The following is a 10,310-nucleotide window of genomic DNA, read 5'->3' on the forward strand; positions in this document are numbered from 1 at the left end:
GAATTGCCACTAATCATTCAGTGCAAAGGGCTTGGGATCTGCAACATTTCAGCAAACCAGTTTTGACCAAAAAAACTTGTTAAACCAAATACAAAAGCAGCAGTAGTCTCAAATTTCTCCAAATGGGCTGGTTCTTCACATCGGTGTATTGATGTTGACAGCTTGTTACCAAATCACGAAACAGCAGCTTCTCCTTACTATTCTGCATCTTTTATTTCCTGTCATGTTAAAGATCACATACTTAATTTTGTATTATTCACATTCCGCCTTAAGTCCAGTTTCCCTCGAAATCTTCAATTAGAGCCACATTAATCCACCTGCACATCCAGCTTCTCCTTCAGCATGTCTGTTTTTTTGATTTCACTTACTGCTTTTTTTTTTTTGTAGTATGTAGTCATGTTTGAAATGCTCAGGAAGAATTTTACCTCAGAAATATGAAATAAAGAATGTATGTAATCGTAGGGTCTTAGTAGAGAGTGGCGGAGCGTGAGATAAAGGTGCGAGGGGAAACCTGACGGTCTTGTAGTACCCACTTCAACGAGGCTTTTACCTCGGGAGAGAAACTTGAATCTGCTACAAAGAGTAACATTGAATGTAATTCAGGTATTTCAAAGGATTTTTGATGCCATAAATCCATGTATTATTATATATGAATATATACATTTTTTTCCCTGTTCTTATAACCTTTATTTTTATTGTAGTTTATGGTGAAGTGACGATTGTGTTGAAGAAATGCTATGTAGAATACAGAAAATATTCCTTTTTTGTTGGACAAACTGCTTGCAAAAATCTGTGATATCTAGTGTTTACACATCCTGCATATGCATGTCTGCTTTATGATTTCACTGCTGCGTAACATCACTTGAAACTGTAAATACAATAAACACACACAATCACCTACGACGAAGCACAAGATGCCATCCAAAAAGACGAGTTTTGAGAAGTATGTGTAGCTTTTAACAAATCCCAAAGTATAAAAATTCACAGCTGATGTGTACATATTACATATGTAGACAATCCAAAGCAATCTCCCCTTTCCCAGCAGCTCTGTGGTTGTTTTAATAAGTGGGAAAAACCCGTCTTTTGTCTGCAGCAGCAGAGGTTGTGTGCATTAGACTGTTGCCATGGTCCTGAGGAGGTATAAACAGAATGATGTAATATTTCCTACCGTCCTTCTCCTCTCTCCGCCTCTCCCGCCCTCATCACTCTTTTTCTTTTTTTTCTGGTTTTCTCACTCCCCGATGCAATCTCATTAGATTGGATTGCCCCCTGGCCACAAAACCCAGTGGCCATGTGGCGTTGCATCTTCTCCCCACCCCCTTCCCCTCTCCTTATACCGATTCCTCTGGAGTGGAAGGGGTCTGATTGATGTCCAGCAACCCTATAGCACAGTGCAGACCTCCATTTCCAGTTGGTAGCTTCAGTCATGCCATACAGCCCCCACTGACTAAACTGATTGCCCTCTTGGAAATTCAAAGAAACACTTTTTCCAACTAGCAGAACAACCCCTGGCCCATCAGCGTTGTGCTGGAACTGCAAGCGATAATTCATTTGGTAATTACATAAATTTAAAAAACCTTTTGATTGCCTGTCCCCTGTACTTCTCACAGTTTGTCCAACAAAGCAAGCTTTTATTGTGTACATTTGGATCTGTTATCACAGTAACTTTGTTCTTGGTTATTGTACATTTTCTGTAACCATTTCTACCTCATTTTTGCGGCATATTGTACATGAAAGTATTTATTTCATGTCTTTTTTGATGTCTGTTTAAAAAAACAAAAACAAATGATTATGTTCTTGAACTGTAATAGTCTACCTCAGAAAAGACTGTATTTTAAGATAAGAGTATCATACAATATTAAACAGAATTTGTCAATATTACTTTGTACTTATTTCGTTGCAGTTTTTCACTGGTTGACGTAACAGTAATAGCTATGGTTGATCCCAGCATCGAGGTCAGTTGCTTACATAGACGGTGTGTTGTTTTACGCACAAAGTTAAATCATAGGGCTTTGGATCTTTTTAGCTTGGACTGAATTAACACAGTTGGTTGCACAGTCAGCATATTAAGTGCTGTTAAAGACAGAAAAGACTCCTGTAAATGTGAGTAATGAAGATAAGGCAACCGAGGATACTGTGCACATAATTTTGCCAGTCTGCAAGCGTGTGTGTGTGTGTGTGTGTGTGTGTGTGTGTCTGCTGTAGCATCCAGAAGCAGTGCGAACACACCCCTGAGGCTTAAGGCCCAACACCAGAGCACAGAGGTCCTTCATCCCTGTCACTGTCTGTAAACAACAGCTCGTCCCAGCGGCCTAGCCTGCGCTATTTCTGGCCTTTTCCTGACATCTTTCAAACACTCAAAACTAAAAAGTAAATTTGAGCAACTCCATGCAAATAAGTAAAAGTTTAGCTTAAGTCTGAAAACAGAATCCGTCACTCCTCGGTTACAGGTTGTTAAAGGGCGTTTTGAAACATCTGAATGAATCCCGGTGGAAGCGTGGTGCTGCTGGCGTTAATGACAAGAGTAATTAATTGCCTAATAATGATACATAGCTCTGTTATAAGCACAACCTTGTGCAGCAGCTGCCCTTCATCCTCTGGTGAAGGATAATTGTCTCCGCAGCTGTTTAAAAATTATTTAATATCTTTTGCTGTCACAATCCCGATAACATTATCTGCAGAACAACATAACCTTGTAAAGGTAGACGGATCACGCAGTGGCTGTGGGAGAGTTTTCAGAGTACAATGATGAATAAATATGCTACTAATATTTTACCAACTGTGGTCTGAAGCCAACGCGTTTTTCTGCAAGCAGCAGACGCATATAAAGCTATAAAGTGCTGCCCTCACTACTTGATGACACTGCAGTGAGGGGGTTTGCAATTATTTGACCAAATGAGGGTACTTAAAAAAAAACCCCATATGGTTACCTTCTGCATTTAATACTTTTATATCCTGACGTCCATCCAGGAAGAGCCTGAAAAGCAATTTGTCCTTTTTGTCCTACAGTGGGTTCTGTCCTCCAGGAAGTCAATCATTTTTGTCCCCCTGCTGATTGGAGGTAATTAGGCGAGCAGAGTTTCTAACTGGATAATAAAAGATGCTAATGAGTCGCTGTCCTATTTACTGATAAAGTGGTAGTGAATAGCAGGACACAGCGCAGCCACATTTCCCTGACGGCGGCACACAGAAGCAAAGATTCAGAATAATATAAAATTTATATTTATTCATTGCCAGACTAATTTCTTTATTTGGGTGGGTTTAATATGAAGTTGTGGTCATGTAAGATTAACAAGATGTTCTCAAATGAATCTAACCAAGACATGGACTGATAATACGTGTTTTTAATATCTGCTTGTATATTTGATGTTGTGCTCTCAGATCAGGCAGCATAAGACTGAATATTTTCCAGCGTGCGCTCAGACTTCATAACTAATGACGATGATGTTCATCGTCATTGAATGCTCCCGATTTGAAGGTCCCAAAACCCGAATGTTATTTATGGTAACAACTATCATTAAAAAAAAGGGTCATTCTCTGAATCTCACTTCACCCCAACACAGATCTCCTCCCTACCTATACGTGCTGCCGGCCTTCCATTGTACAGGCCTTGATACTGACAAGGTTGACATCAGAGGGCAGCTCTGACACGGGGTGAGTTAGGACTGCCAGCTGTTAGCAATCAAGTCTATTTTGAAGTCAGGGACACACAGACCCCCAGGGCCAAAGTAGCAACTAGCCCAGCCCCTCACTCCCCAACCCACTCAAATCAGCCTACAACCTCCGAGCCCCCCGGTCCCACAGATAGCTAGCACATCTGTATTGGTTCCAGATGTTGCAAACTTGCACTGAGCGTCCTTTACCTAAGAGCACCCCGAAACAGCGTCAGAGAAGCACAGAGCTTAGTGCAGAAATCTAAAGAATATGCTCCAGTGCCTGCCACACTGGTGACAGAGAAATCACATTGTGGCAGTGTGCAGCCCTCCTAGAGAATAAGCTCTTTGTCATTTAACATTAGATATAGGCTCTCTCTTTAATAACAGGCATAGCTGTTACCACAAATACCTGAATCTAATCTTTTAGGCTTTAAATATTTTGCCATTTCCGAAAAGAGAGACAAGGGCTAAGGAGACAACACCGGGGAAACGAAAGAATAATCATCAACACAATTATTATGTAAAGTTTGCACCTTCAAGCCACATACATAATGGAAAATCCGCACTGAGCAAGAAAAAACAAAGGACACAAAAGAAACTGCTCAGGTTCTTTTAAAGGAAAAGCTCAAGCCTTTGCCGCAGCATTGTTTCTGTGTTGGTCAATCAAAGCTCTGAGGAAATTAGATCTGACAGGTGGAATGTCCTGCTAAAATACTTTGGCCTCTGCCCCCCGCTCACATGACCAAAGTGTGATCACTGAATAAATAAATAGTAAATAGATATACAGGAGAAAAAACAGACTGTGTGTTTAAGAACAACGAAAAATATATATCAGTGAGAGAAGAGCATTAGACAGGGATACTTATAGAAGGGGATCAAAGGGTTAACATTAGATATTCTACTAGGTTAGATTTGCTTGATGCTGGGTAGCCTGCAGATGCTCCTGTGCGGCGCTACATTTCATATCCCTGAACATGTGGCAGATTGTATGTATGTCACTACTCCCCCCCTGTGGCTAATCCGTGAAACCGCAGAGCCACAAGTGACAAAATTATGTAAGGAATCCACTCTTGATTCCCCTGAACTGAATTTTTGCAGAGTTTTTGTTTTATTCTTGTGCAAATTCCCATCAACATATACATTCATGCAAACTTCTCTCTCTTTCTCGGATTATTAAATTATAATTACACTACATTCAATCTCGAGTTGTTTTGAAATCACCAACCGTGATAATAAAATAGGATGTGAAACACCGACGCTGTCAAAAAACCATAATGACTTTCAATTACTGCAAATTCAAAACCAGAAAAAGCAAAACAGAAGCTGAGCTTTTTCAACACATCGACGACCCCTGCTGGCTTCACTTGGCAAGACTTTCACGCGTGTGCTTAAAAGCCATCAATACAAATTACATTAGAAAGGACTCAACCTTATAATGATGCTGGAATAATTCATACAGCTATTTTAAAAATATGTAAAAATTTAAATCTACAGTATGTAATAAACATGTGATGCAAGAGTGAACTGTTACATTCATGTTAATGATTTCTAGTGTGCAGATGCATCAGATCCTGAAGGCATATGTATATATTTACATATTTTTGTCATACACATAATAGCTAGAATGGCTTGTGCATGTTTCTGTATACAGGGTCTGTATAAACACTGTATAATCTGTATCGTTATTGCATTTACTTGTAAGTACAGTACATAAGATAAAGGCTATAACTATTAATGCCATCATCATGAGGTAAAAATGTTAGGGATGTTAATAAAATATAAATTGTTAAAGCAGAATTATAGTAAAATGGATTTACATTCTGAACTAAGACAGTAATGAATCAGTGCCCATATTTACAAAATGTGAATGTGCATAGAATAGTAATACTTAGATAGATTTACAAGTGCATATTGCTGCATGCACAAGATTTCTATGAATGCATGCACACATATGGAAGGTTTCTTTTTCATTTGACTATGCAGTGCTGTAAATCCTTGGTACACCACATGCAGCAGCAGCTTGCAGCACCACCTCTAGCAGCAATAACTCAATAACTATTGAGTCTCTCACGTCATTAGAAGAATTTTGTCCCACTCTTCCTTGTGAATTTGCTTGGGTTCTTTGAGGTTTGTGGCTCTGGACTGCAAACACAGCATTTCAGTGACCTGAGGTCTGGGCTTTGACTCGTCCATTGCAACACTTCTTTTGTTTTCCAGTAGTTCTGTTGTAGATTTTCTGCAAAAGAACAACTGGAGGACTGCAAGGAGACCAGGACTGCAAGGAGACCAGGACTGCAAGGAGACCAGGTGCTGTGTTTGCAAAACAAATTAAAAAGGAATCACTGTCTTGCTACTGTGGGATTATAATATTATCTTATGCCATGTTATACCCCTGATTAAAGATTGTGAAATTATTATGTAGTTTAACTTTGCATTATTCTCCTGAATTAGAAGAAGGTGATAACTATTACATTTGTTAAATTGAAGCGTTAGCATGAAGTGTTTGCGTATTATGTCCAAAAATCTACACACCTTTGGTTTTGTCTTTTGAAAGGACATTGTTCTAGGAGTGTTGTGGTTTCTAGAGAAACTGAAGCAGTTATCTCCGGGCAGCCTGTCTAAACAAGCTGCACTTCTTCAGTCTTCAACTTTAACCTTTAAAATGCTGAGGCCTGCAGAGTCTGGGGTGTAGCTATTGGATTTTGTGTAGTTTCTCTGAGCACCGTAGGGCAGACCTTGGTCTTATTTTGGTGGTATGTCCACTCCAAAGATTGAAGTGTTTGCTACACTGTATTTACAAACACTTGCTGCAGACCAGCAAACTGCCAAAACTTCTGCTGTTTGTGTTGTTGTTAGCCAGAAATGCGGTTATGTGTTGTTTTTGTTGGGAAAATAAATATGCTTTACATTTCAGACTCCTGTTGTTATGACTACCTTGTTTTGCCTACTTGGTCGCTCGACCAAGCTCACAACAAAAAAATTTGACTCCTTCCTAATGTGTGTGTGTATATATATATATATATATATATATATATATAGACAACCTGGGTAAATACAGAATGCAGTTTTTAAATAAAGATTCAATTTAGCTATCCAAACCAAACTAGTCATGTGTGAAAAAGTAAGAGTATTCACTGTGATTAACCACATTTTTGGAAAGGGGAGTTCAGTTTCACTAGCCGTGCCCAAACTTGTGTGAAATGAAGTAGACTAAAAGATCTAAAAAAGCAACACGTCATGCCACGAGCTAAAGAAACAGCAGAGAAACAAAGTCACTGATATCTATCGGTCTGGAAAGGGTTACAAAACCATTAGTAAGGCTTTGGGACTCCAGTGAACCACAGTGAGAGCCATTATCCACTAATGGAAAAAAACAGGGAACTATACTGAACCTTCCCGGGAGTGGCCAGCTCAACAAAATTACTCAAAGAGCACATCCAGAACTTATGCAGGAGATCACAAAGGAACCCTGGCCTCACTTACCTCAGTTCATGATTCAATAATAAGAAAGAGACTGGGCATCCATGGGAGTTTGAGTCATGTTAGCATTTCATAAAGAGAGCAGTCAAACATGGTGGTGGCAGTGTGACGGTCTGGGGCTGCTTTGCTGCTTCAGGATGACTTGCTGTCATTGATGGAAACATGAATTCTGCTCTCTGCCAGAAAATCATGAAAGAGAATCAACGGCCATTAGTTCATGCACTGAAGCTCAATCTCAGTTAGGATATGCAGCAGGACACACCAGCAAGTCCACGTCTGGATGACTAAAACAGCATAATGAAGGTTTTGAACAGACTTGAATCTAATTGAGATGTTTTGGCCTGAGCTTAACAAGGTCGTTCTTGTTTAAAAACCATCCAAATGTGTCTGCATTAAAATTCTAATTTTGGACAGAAGAATGGGCAGTGGTTTGGGTACCTTTTCCCTTAATAAATTAAATCATCATTTAAAAACATTTTGTATTTATGTGGTTATCTTTGTCTAATATTAAAATGTGTTTGATAATATGATACGTGTAAGTGTGACAAATACAAAAAAAAAGGAAATCAAATATTTCACAGTACTGTATGTATAGATTAGCTGGAGTTTGGCCCTACGGCACTTTCTACATAAGGTGTAGAAGTTTAAACAGCCATTAAAGAAAAGCACATATCAAAGAAAAACATTTGAGAGTGCTATAATGTCCTTATTTTCAAAAGTGAACAACTTTCTTTTTAATCTTATGAAACATGAACTGATGAGTGATGATGCACAATGTCCATTTAATGTTTAATGGGATCATTAATCATACATAATTTATGATTTTTAATGGATAGAAACACAGAGCTTATAACCACCACTTCGGTGTTCCAATAGCATAGTGTGTTACCTAAGAATTTATAATTATGCTCTGTTTTTATGTTATATTAGATTAAAAAAATATGGTTTTCTTTCAAAAAACCAAATGTTTTTTTGTTTGTTTTTTTTTAGATGTGGTGAACTTTTATTTCTGTGATCTGTCATTTATCACTCAAAGAAGTTTTTGTAGTTTGTTAATGTTGCTACTTAATCTGCATTGTTGGATTGAGCAAGTGTGCGTTTAATCTTCGTGTTCTGATTTTATTTTTATTTGCTTTTGTAATAACTGGCCAATAACACTTGCTGAAAATGAAGTTAGAAGGTGTCAAATACCTGATTATATTACATTAACTGTTTATTATTGTTATTATGCCTTTGTGTTTATTCTGCATTTGAATGTTTCCCTGCAAAGTTAAACCAGTTTTAACTACTTAACAGCGCCACTGCCGGCTTTGTTCATCAGTATTAAAACAGTGAACTGAAGCAAGTAGTTAAGCTGTGACGTTTTATGAGCAAAATCCTTACTTAATTTATCTTTAGCTGTCAAACAAAACAGAGAGGCCGATATCTGCTTACTGAAGTTGCGTTACTTAAGTAAGCTATTTGAAGACATGTTTATTAACTGCATGTCAACATCATTGTTGAGTCATACGTTAGTCACAGAAGATATCTGAATGCGACTGCACCAAGCTCAACAGGAAAACGACAATCTTAATGAGCTCTTATTAGCCTGACGGGGTAAACTTCAAGCCACCGAAGGGTGACTTTACCACCAATGGCGTGTCCAGCGGGGTGGCCTGGGGGGGCACAGGCCACCCCCCAAACCAGACTGGCCACCCCAGGTGCCACCCCAAAGGCAAAACAATAAAATTCAATCAAATATCAAATGTCCGATTAAGTTTTCACGGTCACGAAAGACGGCACTGCAGGAAACAATTTTTCGGTGAAAGAAAATGAGGACAGAATAAATGTCCCGGTAAGTAATATTAAGTTTGTTGAGTTTAGTAAACTTCGGTGAAATTAGAATACCAAGGAAAAAAATAACACTTAAAGAATTATTGCAGCTGTGGAATATTTCAGACAGTATGCTACTGAGGGCAGCTAACATAAGAGTTATGCGTTATAAGATATAATCTAAGTCGTAACATTGCTGTATGGAGCTGCAGATTTGGTTGCAGGTTAACATAGCTGGACTGGCCATCGGGCATACCGGGCATATCCCCAGTGACTTATTTTTTATTTTTTTTGTAATGGCATGAACAATGAGAGGTGGTGGATTGGCCAGATGCAGGTCGATGTGTAGAAATAACTCCGTTGTTTGGTGGTGGCTATGACGGGGCTTCCACAGAGGCAACAGGTGGATGAGGGAAGGGGAGGCAGGAGGAGAGACCCGAAGCAGCCGCCAGTCCGAGTGTCAGGTGAACTGAACTTCAGGTAAGAAGTTATGACCTGCAGTCTATCTGGGTCAGATATAAACCAAGTTTAGGTGGAGTTTATTCTCATTGTGCTGACTTTTTACTGTCAGTTGCAATAACTCATACTGCGTTCTAGCCAGTTTGACGGAGTTTTTATACAGCTGGGTGGGTGCTATGATGTTACTGATAGTGAACTTTATTTTATTCATAAGATTAGTTAGTAGAGTTGCCAACGGCTCCTTAAAAAAATGGAATGGTCCCTCATTCAGAGAAAATATTACGCGTTTCGTATTGAGCTGAGAAGAGACGCAGTTTGTCCCGGACTTTAGCTAGAATGGAAAAAAGACACAAAGCTGGATTTATTCTGTCTTTATGCTGCACAGCTGCCTCTTCTTCTCTCATTCTCTCCCCCTCTCTCTCCTGTTGCTACTTCAATCATGAAACTGATCAATGATCAGCTGATTGGCTTTTCTCTCTTGTTTGTTTATCGCCCACTTTGCGCCAGAAAGAGGAAACCAGCAGATATTGCGCTAAACAACAGCAGCACGTTTAAGCTTGATCAGCTGTTGTTAGAATGTATTTAATATTAATTTCTAGTATCAGCTGATGTTTGCTGGAGCCACAGCTGTAAAGCTGCTGGTCATGATGTCTGTTTGGATATGTGGTGAGAGGGAAACATGAAGATGAAACCAGGAGATGTCCTTACTGAATCATCAGAGCTGAACAGGTGATGGAGAAACAGGTTTACCTTTTAGGTGACATGAATGAGTTGAAGTTATCAACTGTTTCTGAGAGACAAATAACACCAGGATCCTTTTTTATGTAGCTGACAGCTGGTAACTGTGCAGGGGCGGGTCTAGCAAAGTTTTGCCAGGGGGCCAGGTAGGGCATTAACAGGGAA

Source organism: Astatotilapia calliptera, chromosome 20 (assembly GCF_964374335.1).
Source record: "Astatotilapia calliptera chromosome 20, fAstCal68.1, whole genome shotgun sequence".
NCBI classification, from domain to species: Eukaryota; Metazoa; Chordata; class Actinopteri; order Cichliformes; family Cichlidae; genus Astatotilapia; species Astatotilapia calliptera.